The sequence below is a fragment of the Dama dama genome, chromosome 11, assembly GCF_033118175.1.
Source record: "Dama dama isolate Ldn47 chromosome 11, ASM3311817v1, whole genome shotgun sequence".
In the NCBI taxonomy this organism is placed as follows: Eukaryota; Metazoa; Chordata; class Mammalia; order Artiodactyla; family Cervidae; genus Dama; species Dama dama.
In genome coordinates, this window is record NC_083691.1 from 92,393,430 (window position 1) to 92,409,683 (window position 16,254).

Here is a 16,254-nt window from a genome sequence, read left to right on the forward strand (position 1 = left end):
GATCTAAGGCTTCGTTCGGCCCCGCCCTCCCCGAGCGTGTCTACAAGCCCCTTTTTGCGCCGCCCGCTCCTTCATCTCAGCCAATCAGGGGCCTCTAAGGTTGGTTTTCTGCTCCGGAAGTCGTGGTGGGTTCACGGTCCTTGGCCTAGAAGAATGGCTGACCTTGGTTCTGATTGTGGCTGCTCTGCGCCTCCTGTCTCCCTAGGTGGCAAGGGTCCTCAGTAAGCGCAGAAACTTAAATTTTTTTTTTTTCCCCATTGTGGTGTGAAGTTTGTGGAGTCTTAGTTCTTCGACCAGGGATGGAACCTGGGCCAATGGCATGGAAAGTCCTGAGTCTTAATTCCGCCCCCCCCCGCAAAAAGTTTTAAATTTAAATTTGATTTTTAAGTTGAGATTTAAAATTCACTCTTTATTTGTTTTTGAATAATTGTAATTATTTTATTAATTTTTGGCTGTGTTGCATCTTCGTTGCTGAGCACGTCTTCTCTAGTGGTGCACAGGCTTCTCACTGTGGGGGCTTCTCTTGTGGAAGGAGCGTAGTCTCTGGGGCATACAGGCTCCAGTAGTTGTGGTTCCTGGGCGCTAGAACACAGCATAGTAGTTGTGGCACACAGGCTTAGTTGCTTCTCGACATATGGGACTCTTCCTGGGTCAGGGTCAGAGATGGAACCTGTGTTTCCTGCATTGGCAGGTGGAGGCTTTACCACTGAGCCACGAGGGAAGCCCCAAATTCACCCTTCTAAAAAGTACTGCTGCTGCTGCTAAATCGCTTCAGTCGTGTCTGACTCCTAGCGACCCCATGGACTGCAGCCTACCAGGCTCCTCCGTCCATGGGATTTTCCAGGCAAGAGTACTGGAGTGGGGTGCCATTGCTTTCTCCGCTAAAAAGTACACTTTTGTGTTTTTTATCACAGAGTATTCAGAGTCCTTCAACCCCTATCTGGTTCTTGGTTTTTTTTTTTTCCCAATACCTACCCCCCAAAACAGGTACCCATTAGCAGTTGATCCCTGTGCCTCCCTCTTCCTAAGTCTTGGCACAACTGATCTACCTTCTTTTTATATGACTTTGCCTAATCTGAATATTTCATGTGAGTGGAATCATACAATATGTGGTGTTTTGTGACTGCCTTCATTCAATTACCATAATGTTTTTTTTTTTTTATTAAATCTTTTTACCATAATGTTTTTAAGTTTCATCCACAATGTAGTATGTATCAGTGTTTTATTCTTTTTATAAATGAACACTATTCCATTGCATGAATATACTATATTTTTTTATCCATTCATCTACTGATGGATATTTGGGTGGTTTCCACTGTTTGGCTGTAATGAATACTCTTGCTACAGTTTTTGTGTGGATGAATGTGTTCTTTTCTCTTGGGTATATGCCTAAGAGTAGTTGTGTCAGACAGATACAGATAACTGTATGTTTAACCTTTGGGGTAACTGCCAGACTGTTTTCCACATTAGCTGCACCATTTTACACTCCCACTGGCAAATATCCAAAGATTCTGATATTTCCACATACTTGATAGCATTTGCTATTATGTATCTTTTTTATTATAGCCAGCCTAGTGTATGTGAAGTACTTTCTCTTGCTTTTGATTTGCATTTTCCTGTTGCAGGATGTTGAGAATCTTCATGTTTATTGATCTTTGAAAAAAATGTATTTTTATCTTCAAGTTTGTTTTCTTCAGTTGTGAAAGTGAAAGTGAAGTCACTCAGTCGTGTCTGACTCTTTGTGCCTTTGCTAAGTCCTATCTAATTCTTTGAGACCCCATAGACTGCAGCACACCAGCCTCCCTGCCCTCTACTACCTCCAGGAGTTTGCTCAAATTCCTGTCCATTGAGTCAGTGATGCTGTCTAACCATCTCATCCTTTGCCACCCTCATCTCCTTTTGCCTTCAGTCTTTCCCAGCATCAGGGTTTTTACCAATGAATCAGTTAAAGCTTCAGCTTCAACATCAGTCCTGCCAGTGAATAAGCAGGGTTGATTTCCTTTCAGATTGACTGGTTTGACCTCCTTGCAGTCCAAGAGACTCTTGAGAGTCTTCTCCAGCACCACAGTTCCAACCCATCAATTCTTCAGCACTCAGCATTCTTTATAGTCCAGCTCTCACCTCTGTACATGACTACTGGAAAAACCATGCTTTGACTATACTGATCTTTGTTGGCAAAGTGATGTCTGTGCTTCCTAATATGGTGTGTAAGTTTTTCATAGCTTTCCTTCCAAAGAACAAGCATCTTTTAATTTCATGGCTGCAGTCACCATCTGCAGTGATTTTGGAGGCCAATAAATAAATAAATAAATAAATAAAATCTGTCACTGCTTCCACATTCCCCACTTCTATTTGCTGTGAACTGATGGGACCAGATGCCATGATCTTAGTTTTTTTTAATGTTTCCAGCCAACTTTTTTCACTTTCGTCTTTCCCCATCATCAAGATGCTCTTTAATTCCTCTTTGCTTTCTGCCGTTAGAGTGGTATCATCTGCATATCTGCATATCATCTGCATTGTTGATATTTCTGTTGGCAGTTTTGATTCCAGCTTGTGATTTATCCAGCCCAGCATTTCTCATGATGTACTCTGCATAGAAGTTAAATAAGCAGGGTGACAATATACAACTTTGTCGTATTCCTTTCCCAATTTGGAACCAGTCAGTTGTTCCACATCTGGTTCTAACTCTTGCTTGTTGATTCACATACAGGTTTCTCACCAGACAAATAAGGTGGTCTGTTACTCCCATCTCTTGAAGAATTTTCTACAGTTTGTTGTGATCCACACAGTCAAAGGTTTTACAGATTCAATGAAGCAGAAGTAGATGTTTTTCTGGAATTCCCTTTCTTTCTCCGTGATGCAACATGTTGACAATTTGATCTCTGATTTCTCTGCCTTTTCTAAACCCAGCTTGAACATCTGGAAGTTGTCAGTTCACATACTACTGAAGCCTGACTTGAAGGATTTGAGCTTAACCTTGCTCAGCATATAAAATGAGTGCAATTTTATGGTAGTTTGAACATTCTTTGGCATCTCTCTTCTTTGGGATTAGAATGAAAACTAACCTTTTCCTGTCCTGTGACCATTGCTGAATGTTCCATATTTGCTGACATGTTGAGTGCAGCACTTTAACAGCATCATCTTTTAGGATTTGAAATAACTCAGCTGGAATTCCATCACCTCCACTAGCTTTGTTCGTAGTTATGCTTCCTAATTAGTAATGCATTAGTAATACTCAAAGGAAAAGTTACTTTGTCCTTTGCACAAAGTAATGCTCAGGATTCTCCAAGCCAAACTTCAATAGTACGTGAACCATGAACTTCCAGATGATCAATCTGGATTTAGAAAAGGCAGAGGAACCAGAGATCAAATTGCCAACATCCATTGGATCATCAAAAAAACAAGAGAGTTCCAGAAAAATATCCACTGCTTTATTGACTATGCCAAAGCCTTTGACTGTGTGGATCACAACAAACTGTAGAAAATTCTTCAAGAGATGGGAATACCAGACCACCTGACCTGCCTCCTGAGAAATCTGTATGCAGGTCAAGAAGCAATAGGTAGAACCAGATGTGGAACAAGTGACTGTTTCCAAACTGGGAAAGGAGTACGACAAGGCTGTATATTGTCACCCTGCTTATTTAACTTCTATGCAGAGTACATCATGCAAAATGCTGGGCTGGATGAAGCACAGGCTGAAATCAAGATTATGGGAGAAATATTCGATAACCTCAGATAGGCAGGTGACACCACCCTTATGGCAGACAGTGAAAAAGAACTAAAGAGGCTCTTGATGAAGGTGAAAGAGGAGAGTGAAAAAGCTGACTTAAAACTCAACATTCAAAAAACTTAAGATCATGGCATCTGGTCCCATCACTTCATGGCAAATAGATGGGGAAACAATGGAAACAGTGACAGACTTTATTTTAGGGGGCTCCAAAATCACTGTAGAGTGTGACTGCAGCCATGAAACCAAAAGATGCTTGCTGCTTGGAAGAAAAGCTATGACAGACTTAGACAGCATATTAAAAAGCAGAGACATTATTTTGCTGACACAGGTCCCTATAGTCAAAGCTATGGTTTTCCAGTAGTCATGTATTGATGTGAGAGTTGGACTATACAGAAAGCTGAGCGCCAAAGAATTAGTGCTTTTGAACTGTGGTGTTGGAGAAGACTCTTGAAGAGTCCCTTGGACTGCAAGGAGATGAAACCAGTCAATCCTAAAGGAAATCAGTCCTGAATATTCATCGGAAGGACTGATGCTGAAGCTGAAACTCGAATACTTTGGCCACCTGATGTGAAGAACTGATTCATTGGAAAAGACCCTGATGCTGGGAAAGATTGAAGGCAGGAGGAGAAGGGGACGATAGCGAATGAGATGGTTGGATGGCATCACCGACTTGATGGACATTCACCGAATCGATGGACATTCACCGACTCGATGGACATGAGTTTAGCAAGCTCAGGGAGTTGGTGATGGACAGGGAAGCCTGGCATGCTGCAGTCCATGGGGTTGAAAAGAGTCAGACATGGCTGAGTAACTGAACTGAACTGAATGCTTCTTAGGGCCCACTTGACTTCACACTCCAGGATGTCAGGCTCTAGGTGAGTGACCACACAATTGTGGTTATCTGGGTCATTAAGACCTTTTTTGTATAGTTTGCCTGTGTATTCTTGCCATGTCTTTTTAATCTCTTCTGCTTTTGTTAGGTCCTTACTATTTCTGTCCTTTATCATTCCCATCCTTGCAGGAGATGTTCCCTTGATATCTCCAATTTTCTTGAAGAGATCTCTAGTCTTTCCCCTTCTATTGTTTTCCTCTATTTCTTTGCATTGTTTATTGAGGAAGGCCTTCTTATTTCTCCTTCCTGTTCTTTGGAATTCTGCATTCAGTTGGGTATATCTTTCCTTTTCTCCTCTGACTTTTGCTTCTCTTCTCAGCTATTTGTAAAACCTCCTCAGACAACCACTTTGCCTGCTTGCATTTCTTTATCTTGGGAATGGTTTTGGCACCCTTCTTGTGCAGTTTACGAACCTCCATCCACAGTTCTTCAGGCACTCTGTCTACCAGATCTAATTCCTTGAATCTATTCATCACTTCTACTGTATAATCATAAAGAATTTGATTTAGGTCATACCTGAATGGCCTAGTGGTTTCCTCCATTTTCTTAAATTTAAGCTTGGATTATGCAAAAAGTACAAGATCTGAGTCACAGTCAACTCTGGGTCTTGTTTTTACTGACTGTGTAGAGCTTTCCATCTTTGGCTGCAAAGAATATAGTCAATCTAATTTCAATATTGACCATTTGGTGATGTCTATGTGTAAAGTGTGACTAGTGTGATCTCTTGACAAAATTCTGTTAGTCTTTGCCCTGCTTCATTTTGTACTCCAAGGCCAAACTTGCCTGTTACTCCAGGTATCTCTTCTTACTTTTGCATTCCAATCCCCTATGACGAAAAGTACATCTTTTTTGATGTTAGTTCAAGCAGGTCTTGTGGGAGAAGGCAATGACAGCCCACTCCAGTACTCTTGCCTTGAAAATCCCATGGATGGAGGAGCCTGGAGGGCTACAGTGCATGGGGTCGCTAAGAGTCGGACACGACTTAGCTACTTCACTTTCACTTTTCACTCTCATGCACTGGAGAAGGAAATGGCAACCCACTCCAGTGTTCTTGCCTGGAGAATCCCAGGGACAGGGGAGCCTCGTGAGCTGCCGTCTATGGTGTCACACACAGTTGGACACGACTGAAGCGACTTAGCAGCAGCAGCAGCAGCAGCAGCAAGCAAGTCTTGTAGGTCTTCACAGAACTGGTCAACTTCAGCTTCTTTGGCATCAGTGGCTGGGGTATAGTTTTGTATTAAATGAACCCAGATCATTCTGTTCTTTTTGAGATTGAACCCAAGTACTGCATTTCAGACTCTTTTGTTGACTATGAGGGCTACTGCATTTATTCTGAAGGATTCTTGTCTACCGTAGTTGATATAATTGTCATCTGAATTAAATTCTCCCATTCCCCTCCAGTTTAGTTCACTGATTCTTAAGATGCTGATGTTCAGTCTTGCCATCTCCTGCTTGACTACATCAAATTTATCTTGATGCATAGGCCTAACAATCCAGGTTCCTATACAGTGTAGTTCTTTATAGCATCAGAATTTACTTTCCCTTCATGGATCACAGCCTTGTCATGGCGAAAGGGCATGCATATCTCAATGAAGCTGTGAACCACGCCATGCAAGGTCACTCAGACGGATGGGTCATAGTGAAGAGTTCTGACTAAACACGGTCCACTGGAGAGGGAAATGGGAATCTAGTTCAGTATTCTTGCCTGGAAAAACCCATGAACAGTATGAAAAAGCAAAAAGATATGACATTGGATGATGAGCCCCCTCAGGTCAAAAGGTATCCAGTTTGCTAGTGAGGAAGAGTGGAGGATAATTACTAAGAGCTCCAGAAAGAATGAAGCAGCTCAGCCAAAACAGAAATGATGTTCAGTTTTGGATGTGTCTGGTGATGAAAGTAAAGTCCCTTAAGTTAGACCCCCAAAAGACCATCTGAAAAAAGGTCCTGGTCCAATTACAGTCTTCATTTACAACATTACCAATTCCTTTGTTACTCAACTCCAACCAGTCTACATTCTGCAGAGTGCCGGCCCTCCCACAGAAATTTTTCTCACCATGCTCTCCAGTGTCAGTTTTCAAATCCCATAGGTATTTTTCAGTCATTCTCTTACTTGCCATTTACTTCTATCTGGCCCGTTCTGCTAGACTCCTGATTTGATCACTGATTCTATTTTGTAAGCACCTCATTGTCCTTCCCTATGACCAGGCTTCTACAAGGTACAAGTAGGGTACAGAGGAAAGGAGACCATGGCCAGGTATGTTGGCAATAGTCTACTTTAGCCAGACTTGGTAGCAACTGACGGAAACCACACTGTTTATATTCACAATAGAACTATCTAGTTTCTTTCCCACTACACCGTGAATTTCCTTTGGAGGCAAAGATATACCTTGTTTTCTTGTTATCCCCAGTGCTCAGCACAGTATTTGGCACACAATAAATGCTCAATGAATGAAGAGGGATATAGACTGGAATTCTCAGGCTAATAAAGGAAATTGACACAGGGATAAATGGTAATTAGTGCAGTATTACCAGTACTGATAAGATGATAGGTAGTGGAATTCTAGCCTTTTTATTTTTTGGCCTTTAGTTTTCTAGCTACATTGCTCAAGGTGGTTTTCCAGCCAAACTACTTCTTGCTGTTTCCCCAATAACCCTTGGACCTCCTTCAGGCCACACTCCTGTTCTTGTAGTTCTTTTTGCCTGGAATGCCCCAATATCCACACCTTACTTTGTCCTTCAAGATCTAGCAGAAATTCTCTTTACTTCCTCTGAACTCTTGTAGCCCTTTATCTATATCCTTCTAATAATATATTATTATAGCTCAAATTAAAAAGTAATATTTGTGGATACTTCTCTGGTGGTCCAGTAGGTGAGACTCTGAACTCCCAATGCACAGGGCCAGGTTTCAATCCCCAGTCAGGGAACTAGATCCCACACGCTGCAGCTGAATATTCTAACTGCAGCAACAAAGATCGAAGGGTGGTATGGCAAAAACCACTACAATATTATAAAGTAATTAGCCTCCAACTAATAAAAATAAATGGAAAAAAATTCCAGTTACAGTAACACAACCATATTAAGAAAAAAAAAGATCGAAGGGTGCTCCAACTAAGACTGGTGCAGCCAAATAAATAAATACACACTTTTTAAAGAGTAGTACTTTCATATTTAACACCTGTTGTGTTAGGTGGTAGGACTTTGAGAGTATCTTTTCTATTTTTTCTATTTTTCTGTATAATTCTAATTTTTCTCTAAGAAGAAAATACTAATATTAGTTTCTTTTTTTTTTCTTCTGAAAAGAGACGAAAGATAGAATAGTGACTAAAAAACTTGTATTTTGGAGGTGACTGTATTTGAACCCTGAGTGCTGCTTAATAAGTATTTTCATCACTTTGGGCCTCAGTTTTCTTATTTGTAAAATGGGGCAATCTCATAGGGTTGTGATGGTTAAATAAGGTAAGTATAGAATTCTCTTAGACAGTTCTATGCTATGTGCTAAGTTGCTCAGTCGTGTCCGACTCTTTGTGACCCCATGGACTGTAGCCCACCAGGCCCCTCTGTCCGTGGGATTCCCCAGGCAAGAGTACTGGAGTGGGTTGCCCTGCCCTCCTCTCGGGGATCTTCCCAACCCAGGGATCGAACCCGCGTCTCTTATGTCTCCTGCATCGGCAGGCAAATTCTTTACCACTAGTACCACCTGAGAAGCCCCTAGACAATTCTAGAGCATAGATTTACTCAATCAATATTTGCTACTTAAAAAGGAAGAAATTTTGATGTGTTTTATTACCTCTATTGGATGACCAGCTCCTGAAAGCAAATCCCTGACTTCTTTATCTTTGTATTTTAATCATTCCTACTTAAAAAAAAAAAAAAAAATCATTCCTACTGTGGAGATGTGTATCAGGTATTTAGCAAATATTTGCTAAATAAAGTAACTGAATATTTGACTATTATTTTATTTACTTATTGGCAGCACTGCACAGCTTGTGGGATCTTAGGTCCTCAACCAGGGAGCCAACCTAGGCTCTCAGCAGTGAATGTGTTTAGTCCTAACCATTGGACCACCAGGGAATTCCCAGCTAAATACTATTTTACTTTTTTAAAGTTAATTTTTATTGGAGCATAGTTATTTTACAATGTCATATTAGTTTCTGCTGTACATAAATATTATATTAGACCCACTTTTAAAACTGATACAGTCCCTGAATTGCAGCAGTTCTTGTGTACCTTGGGAAGTAGTTGCATCTGCTTCCTCAAAGAATACAGTCTCATTTTTTTTCTGTTGTTCTTTATCTACCTCAGGTTTCCTCAGTGGAGAACAATCTTGGATCAGATGGTAGTGAAATAACCAGGTGAGGGGGTACATATTTTCTGGAAGGGATGGAAGTACCTGGATCCTTCCCCCAAATATTTTTTTAAAAGAAACCAACAGGAAAACAACAGAGATGTTATTTCCAGTAAGCTACTAGAGTGAGAGCCACGGGGAACGCCCATGCTGGTTCTGTAACCTTGGCTGCTGAGAAAGAATGCAAGGGTTAAATGGTAGAGCAGTGGTTTAAACTGGAAACTTCTTCATTATCCGTGTGTTTTCTGTGAGAATTCTTTGATATGGTATTTTCAGTTTGTTGTACACATTCTTTCTTTCACACACACACACACAATTATTCCAGAAAGGTGCAGTCTAGTAGATAGAGTTTGAGCCACATATGTAATTTTTAATTTTTTAGTAGAAAAAAATATATATATAATTACACGTGTGTGTGTATATATATATATATGGCAAAAAAAAAAACGAGTGGAATTAATCTCGATAATATATTTTATTTAGCCTAATAATTGATAATATTTATCCAAAATAATTGATTTTAACATGGAGTCAGTTTAAACATTTTAATAAGATACTTTGCTTTCTTTTTGCAAATATGATACAAATGTATTTACATCTACACATAGCTCAGTTCGGACTAGCCACATTTCAAGTGCTCAGTAGCCACATATGGCTAATGGCTGCCACGTTGGACTAGAAAGTTTTAGATCTTCTGCTTGATCCTCTCATAGCATACTTTGGTTTGTGCTTGCTCTTGTTGGTACCAAAGTACCAAGTTGTTATGACCTAATGAAACATCAACAGAGGCAAACAATGTGAAAACAATGTCTCAGTACCAACTGACAGCCACATGACAACCCACGGAATGAAGAAATCAAGAAAAATGAAATTTGTGGGAGAATAAGAGTAGCTTTGCAAATAGTGGTTCTGGATGCCCAGTGCAAAAGTGTTTGTTATGTACCTGTCACTACTGCATTCTTGTTGCAGGTGACTTTATTTCACCCAAATATTACCTGTCATGTTAAGTAATGATATGTCAACTACAAATTGGCACTTGCCAAGGACATTTGCCATCTGCCTCTGGGGGATTGAATCCTATGCTGCTGCAGCTGTTGACCTTCGGCATGCCCTGAAGGGGGATCAGGGTGGAGAATGAGGCACTTTGTGCTTTGGGAAAACTGGTGGAACAGGTCTTTAGATGGTTAGATATTTTCAGGAACTGATTTCCTGATCAGTTTCATGATCATGATTTCAGAATCCTTGCATTTCTTCATATCTAGAAAAGCACTAAATCCCTTCATAGTGACTTCTGTTCCTCCTGACTAGCAAAAAAACCTTTTTGTAAAATATATGCTTGATTGCACTGAACCTCCCCCTTCACCACCTATATTGATATTGACCTTCCCCCGGCTGCCTCTTTGGAGCAGTTTCTCAGAGCTCTCTGAGGTGCTGTCTCCTGGGCTGCAGTCCTCATTTTACCCCAGATAAAACTTAACTCGCACCTCTCACATTTTGCACCTTTTTACTAGTTGACAGATGTTATTTTGATTTTATTAACTTTCCTTTATTAGCTTTGTTGGTGTTTACTTTATAACTGTGTGATTTGATAACTGTTTAAAAAAGCTATAAACATAAGTACATTTAGCAATTTATACTTTTATAATAATTTGTATTATTTAAATAATGTAATTGTTGTTAAAAATATTTCCAGACAACATGAGGAGAAGGAAATTCATGAAAGTTTTTCTCCCTTTTACTGGAATTGTTCTTTAAGTTGGAGAATCACTGAATATATGAAAAGCCAGCCATTTATTAGAAAACCTTTCCAGGTAGCTAGATTTGAGAGCAGAGGGGAGGTGGGGGAGCCTCAAGAATTCAGGAAATATCCCAGGTCAAACTTTGACCAGGATATCAATATAGACCACTTAGGGACCAAAGATAGGATTTCAGGATGAACAAACAACGAAACAGAAACGGGCTCATATACACAGCAACTTGATGGTTGCCAGGGCTGGGGGTGTGGGTAGGGAGAGATGAGTGAAATAGATGAGGCAGATTAACAGGTACCAACTTCTAGTCAAAATAATTTATTTAGTCATAGAGATGTAATGTAGGACATAAGGAATATAGTCAATAGTATTATAATAACTTTGTTTGGTGACTAGATTTATGATGGTGATCTTTTATGTATAAAATTATCCACCTGGAACTAATGTAAAACTGTAAGGCAATAACACTTCAATTTCAAAAATAATAAGATATAAATGTAAAAAAGTTTTAAAAAATGATAAGACTTCTGAGAGAGAAAAAGAGTAAAATATTGAAATAGAGAGAAATCGCTAATTGCTACAGGGTAATTTGCTCCTCTCAGACACAGTCTACAGTTTACAAATACTGTTGAGGTTTTCCTCCTTCCTTGGCTCAGTTAGCCAGAGAGATCACTGCACACCATCTGGTCACAGCAGATGCTGAAAGCAGAAGCTAAGCAGCAAATTATGCCGCAGCCAATACTGCCTTTTCTGAACCTCTCCCACACCCCCCCTTGCCTACCAGCATTCATCACACAGTTCCCCTTTCCAGCTCCCTCAGGCAGAACTTGCAACCTTGCATTTTCATTCTGTGTAAGTGCCCTGTCTCATCATTTGTTAAACTCCAGCTTTGCCCTAACACAACCTTGCTCAAGCTGGTGTGGCTTCCCTCTTTGGTCACAGCAAAGTTCCTACCCCTCCCAGCATGTCTGTGCTCTTGGCAGCCTGTGTTTTAGCCCCTGTCACAAGTGGATGAAAAAAGACAGACAGTGAAGTAGCTAAGCTGTCCCTATTTGTTATCTTAGGACTCAGGCCACGGGTAGTGAAAGAGAAATCCCAATTTATGACTGATCTTGAATGTTCCAGGAAGAGAACTGGAGGGAAAGTTTATAAATGTGGTGACCTTGGGGAAATCTTTTGAGTGCATTTTCATCTTCACATTCCATTTTGGTGATTAGGTGAGAGGCTGTGTAAATGCCATCAGTGATGGGGAAGAGTCAGGCAGGAACGAAATGTACTGATGAAAATCTTTTTGTCACCCAGGCATGTCCTGTGGTGAAGAGCAGCCTTCTCTGAAAGTGCACTCTTTTTTGCATCAGTCTTTTTAATCAAACGAAAGATTGTTTAAATTCTTTAATGCTTTACAATTTCAAAATTTTCACATACATGGTCTCATATAATCCCACTGAAAGTGTACTCCTGAGTGAGAAATGGTGACAAGAATTTGGGTCATATTGTCCTCAGTCACAGAGACCCAAATGGCTCTATAAAGTTTTTAATGGCTTTTCTCATATTTTTTGCCCTTTTCATTTGCTGTTTTAACTCTGCCACTTACTAGTTGTGCACCTAGGGCAAGTTATTTAATATCTTTGTACCTCAGTTTTCTCATCTGTAAAATAGGGATAATAATAGGACTGATAGAGGATTGGACAATAGATGTAAAATACTCAGAAGAGTGCTAGTATATGTTGGCTATTAGTCTCAGAAACTAAAGATTGTGTTGCTGACATCTTTTTTTCTCCCTAAAATTCAAAAGCTATTTTTCTAGTTTTTTAAGAAAGAAAATGGATTTGAAAATTAGATTTGCCATTTACTAGCTGTGTGATCATCAAGAAGTTATTAACCACTCTGTGCCTCAGTTTCATCTTCTGCAAAATGAGGATAATATCAGTATACTGCTTTATGGGATTATGGTGGGGATTAAATGAGTTATGAAGCATAAAGCATTTAGAACGGTGCCTGGCACATAGTAAGTGCTACTTGTTAGTTATGTTGCTGTCTGCAGCTAATCATCTCCCTCATTATTACCACCACCTTTAATTTTGAATGTAATAAAATGAGGACAAGTAGAAAGTATGTAGAATTTTTTTCATGATAAAATACATTTTGATTTGTTTGTAATTAATTATAAGGGGATAATAAACAAGAACACAATGAATTGGCAATAAGCACTGAAGTCTGGAAATGCAAAGAAATAGAGGAAAACAGTAGAATGGGAAAGACTAGAGATCTCTTCAAGAAAATTAGAGATACCAAGGGAACATTTCATGCAAAGTTGGGATTGATAAAGGACAGAAATGGTAGGGACCTAACAGAAGCAGAAGATATTAAGAAGAGGTAGCAAGAATACACAGAAGAACTGTACAAAAAAGATCCTCATGACCCAGATAATCATGATGGTGTGATCACTCACCTAGAGCCAGACATCCTGGAATGTGAAGTCAAGTGGGCCTTAGAAAGCATCCCTACGAACAAAGCTAGTGGAGGTGATAGAATTCCAGTTGAGCTATTTCAAATCCTGAAAGATGATGCTGTGAAAGTGCTGCACTCAATATGCCAGCAAATTTGGAAAACTCAGCAGTGGCCACAGGACTGGAAAAGGTCAGTTTTCATTCCAATCCCAAAGAAAGGCAATGCCAAAGAATGCTCAAACGACCACACAGTTGCACTCATCTCACACGCTAGTGAAGTAATGCTTAAAATTCTCCAAGCCACGCTTGAGCAATACGTGAACCGTGAACTTCCAGATGTTCAAGCTGGTTTTAGAAAAGGCAGAGGAACCAGAGATCAAATTGCCAACATCGACTGGAGCATTGAAAAAGCAAGAGAGTTCCAGAAAAACATAAATTTCTGCTTTATTGACTATGCCAAGGCCTTTGACTGTGTGGATCACAATAAACTGTGGAAAATTCTGAAGGCGATGGGAATACCAGACCACCTGACCTGCCTCTTGAGAAACCTGTATGCAGGTCAGGAAGCAACAGTTAGAACTGGGCATGGACCGACAGACTGGTTCCAAATAGGAAAAGGAGTATGTCAAGGCTGTATTGTCACCCTGCTTATTTAACTTATATGCAGAGTACATTATGAGAAATGCCAGGCTGGATGAAGCACAAGCTGGAATCAAGATTGCTGGGAGAAATATCAATAACCTCAGATATGCAGATGACATCACCCTTATGGCAGAAAGTGAAGAAGAACTAAAGAGCCTCTTGATGAGGGTGAAAGAGGAGAGTGGAAAAGTTGGCTTAAAGCTCAATATTCAGAAAACTAAGATCATGGCATCCAGTCCCATCACTTCATGGCAAATAGATGGGGAAACAGTGGAAACAGTGGCTGACTTTATTTTCCTGGGCTGCAAAATCACTGCAGATGGTGACTGCAGCCATGAAATTAAAAGATGCTTACTCCTTGGAAGGAAAGTTATACCAACCTAGATAGCGTATTAAAAAGCAGAGACATTACTTTGTCAACAAAGATCCATCTAGTCAAGACTATGGCTTTTTCAGTGGTCATGTATGGATGTGAGAGTGGACTATAAAGAAAGCTGAGCATCGAAGAATTGATGCTTTTGAACTGTGGTGTTGGAGAATCCCTTTGACTGCAAGGAAATCTCACCAGTCCATCCTAAAGGAGATCAGTCCTGGGTGTTCATTGATAGGACTGATATTGAAGCTGAAGCTCCAATACTTTGGCCACCTCATGCGAAGAGCTGACTCATTTGAAAAGACCCTGATGCTGGTAAAGATTGAGGGCAGGAGAAGGGGACGACAGAAGATGAGATGGTTGAATGGCATCACCAACTCAATGGACATGGGTTTGAGTGGACTCTGGGAGTTGGGGATGGACAGGGAGGCCTGGTGTGCTATGGTTCATGGGGTCACAAAGAGTCAGACACAACTGAGTGACTGAACTGAACTGAAGTCTGGAAAAAAAATGGAAAACAATATTTTCCATAACAATTTTTAGTACTCCTGTCAGAAACAGAATTTTTAACCACTTTGGTTAAAGTGATTAAAAATCATCTCTCTCGTTTAGAAAATCATACAAAACTTTTGTAAATGGTAACATTTAGTAAGAGTTCTTTTTGGCAGGCCAAAAAGAAGAAAAAGGAGGAAAAAGATGAGAAGAAAAGGAAGAAGTCAGGAGGGCAGGCAGGCTAATAAAGTACTAATACAACCTTCATGGAGGATCATGTCCTTAAATGTTCCATAAGCTTGTCAGCCATCCTTGTTCCACTTGCTCCCTTCCAACTGTTGCAGGAAAGAAGCCCCCTTCCAGGGCCTAAGAGAGGGCTCTTGTCTAATACTTGGGAAAGAATTGTCAGAGGAGACACATGTGCTGACAAAGCAAGAGACTTTATTGGGAAGGGCTCGTTAGAGCAGTAGGCTAACAGAACCCAGGAGAACTGCTCTGCCACATATCTTGCAGTCTCAAGTTTTATGATAATGGGATTAGTTTCCAGGTTGTCTTTGGCCAATTATTCTGACTCAGGGGTGCTTCTGGGTGGTGCACGCATTGCTCAGCCAAGATGGATGCCAGCAAAAAGAATTCTGGGAGGTGGTAGGACACATGGTGTCTCCTTTTGACCTTTCCTGAACTTTCCCAGTTGGTGGTGACTTGTTAGTTCTGTGTTCCTTACCAGGACCTCCTATAGTAAAATAATTGACACAAACGGTTATTATGGTGCCTGACCAGGGTGGGTGGTTTCAGTCAGTGTGCTTCTTCTAACACAACCACTGCATTCTGACAAATGACCTCTCTTCCAACTGACCTCACACAGCTGTGGTTGGCACACTTTGTGAAAGAACATGAATTTTGGATGGAGACTGACCTATGTTTAGTCCTGGCACTGCCATTACTAGCTGGTGGTCATGGACAAGCTAACGTTGTGAGTTTGTTTTTTCTTTTATAATAGGCATAATAATATATTGACATCACAGGAATATTAGGATTATATGAGTAGATATAGGGGAAGTTTCTAATGTAGTTCCTCACACATGGTTAACTGTCTACAAATTTAGTTCCCTTTTCTCCAGACTCTGACTCCCTACCTACTTTCCTATCCTGTCAAAAAAGGTTCCCTTGCTTCCTTTTGAAATGAGAAGAAAACTGAATTGCATCTCCTCATGTTACCCAAGTCCAAGCTCGCTCTGCTCACCACTCAACAAGTCAATAAATCCGAGAGATGAGCTGTTGAGGCAAGTAGTATGGCTTTAGTCAACTGACCAAAAAGATGGCAGACTAACGTTTCAAGGTAACCATCTTGTGGGGGTCTGGATGCCAGTTTCTTTTATAGAACAGAGAGGGGGAGGAGTTGAGGAAGTAAAGTAGAAGCCATTATCTTGCCAACACCTCCTGGAATGGCCAGCCTCAGGGAGAGGATGTGTTCATCTCTTCATTCTTATAGTCGTTCACAGGTGGGCAGGGTCAGATCATCTCCCAGTGAACTGAACAAAGGCAAACTTAGTTAAATAGCCAGGCAGAGGGGCAGGGT

General features: G+C 40.5%; 1 long non-coding RNA gene across 1 annotated transcript; it reads left to right on the top strand.

The window, feature by feature from the left end:
* The first annotated feature begins 154 nt into the window (after positions 1–154).
* Positions 155–15,960, top strand: LOC133065081 (uncharacterized). Its single transcript, XR_009694830.1, has 3 exons — positions 155–221; positions 8,925–8,974; positions 15,837–15,960. It is a non-coding gene; the product is annotated as an uncharacterized LOC133065081 (long non-coding RNA).
* The last annotated feature ends 294 nt before the right edge of the window (positions 15,961–16,254 follow it).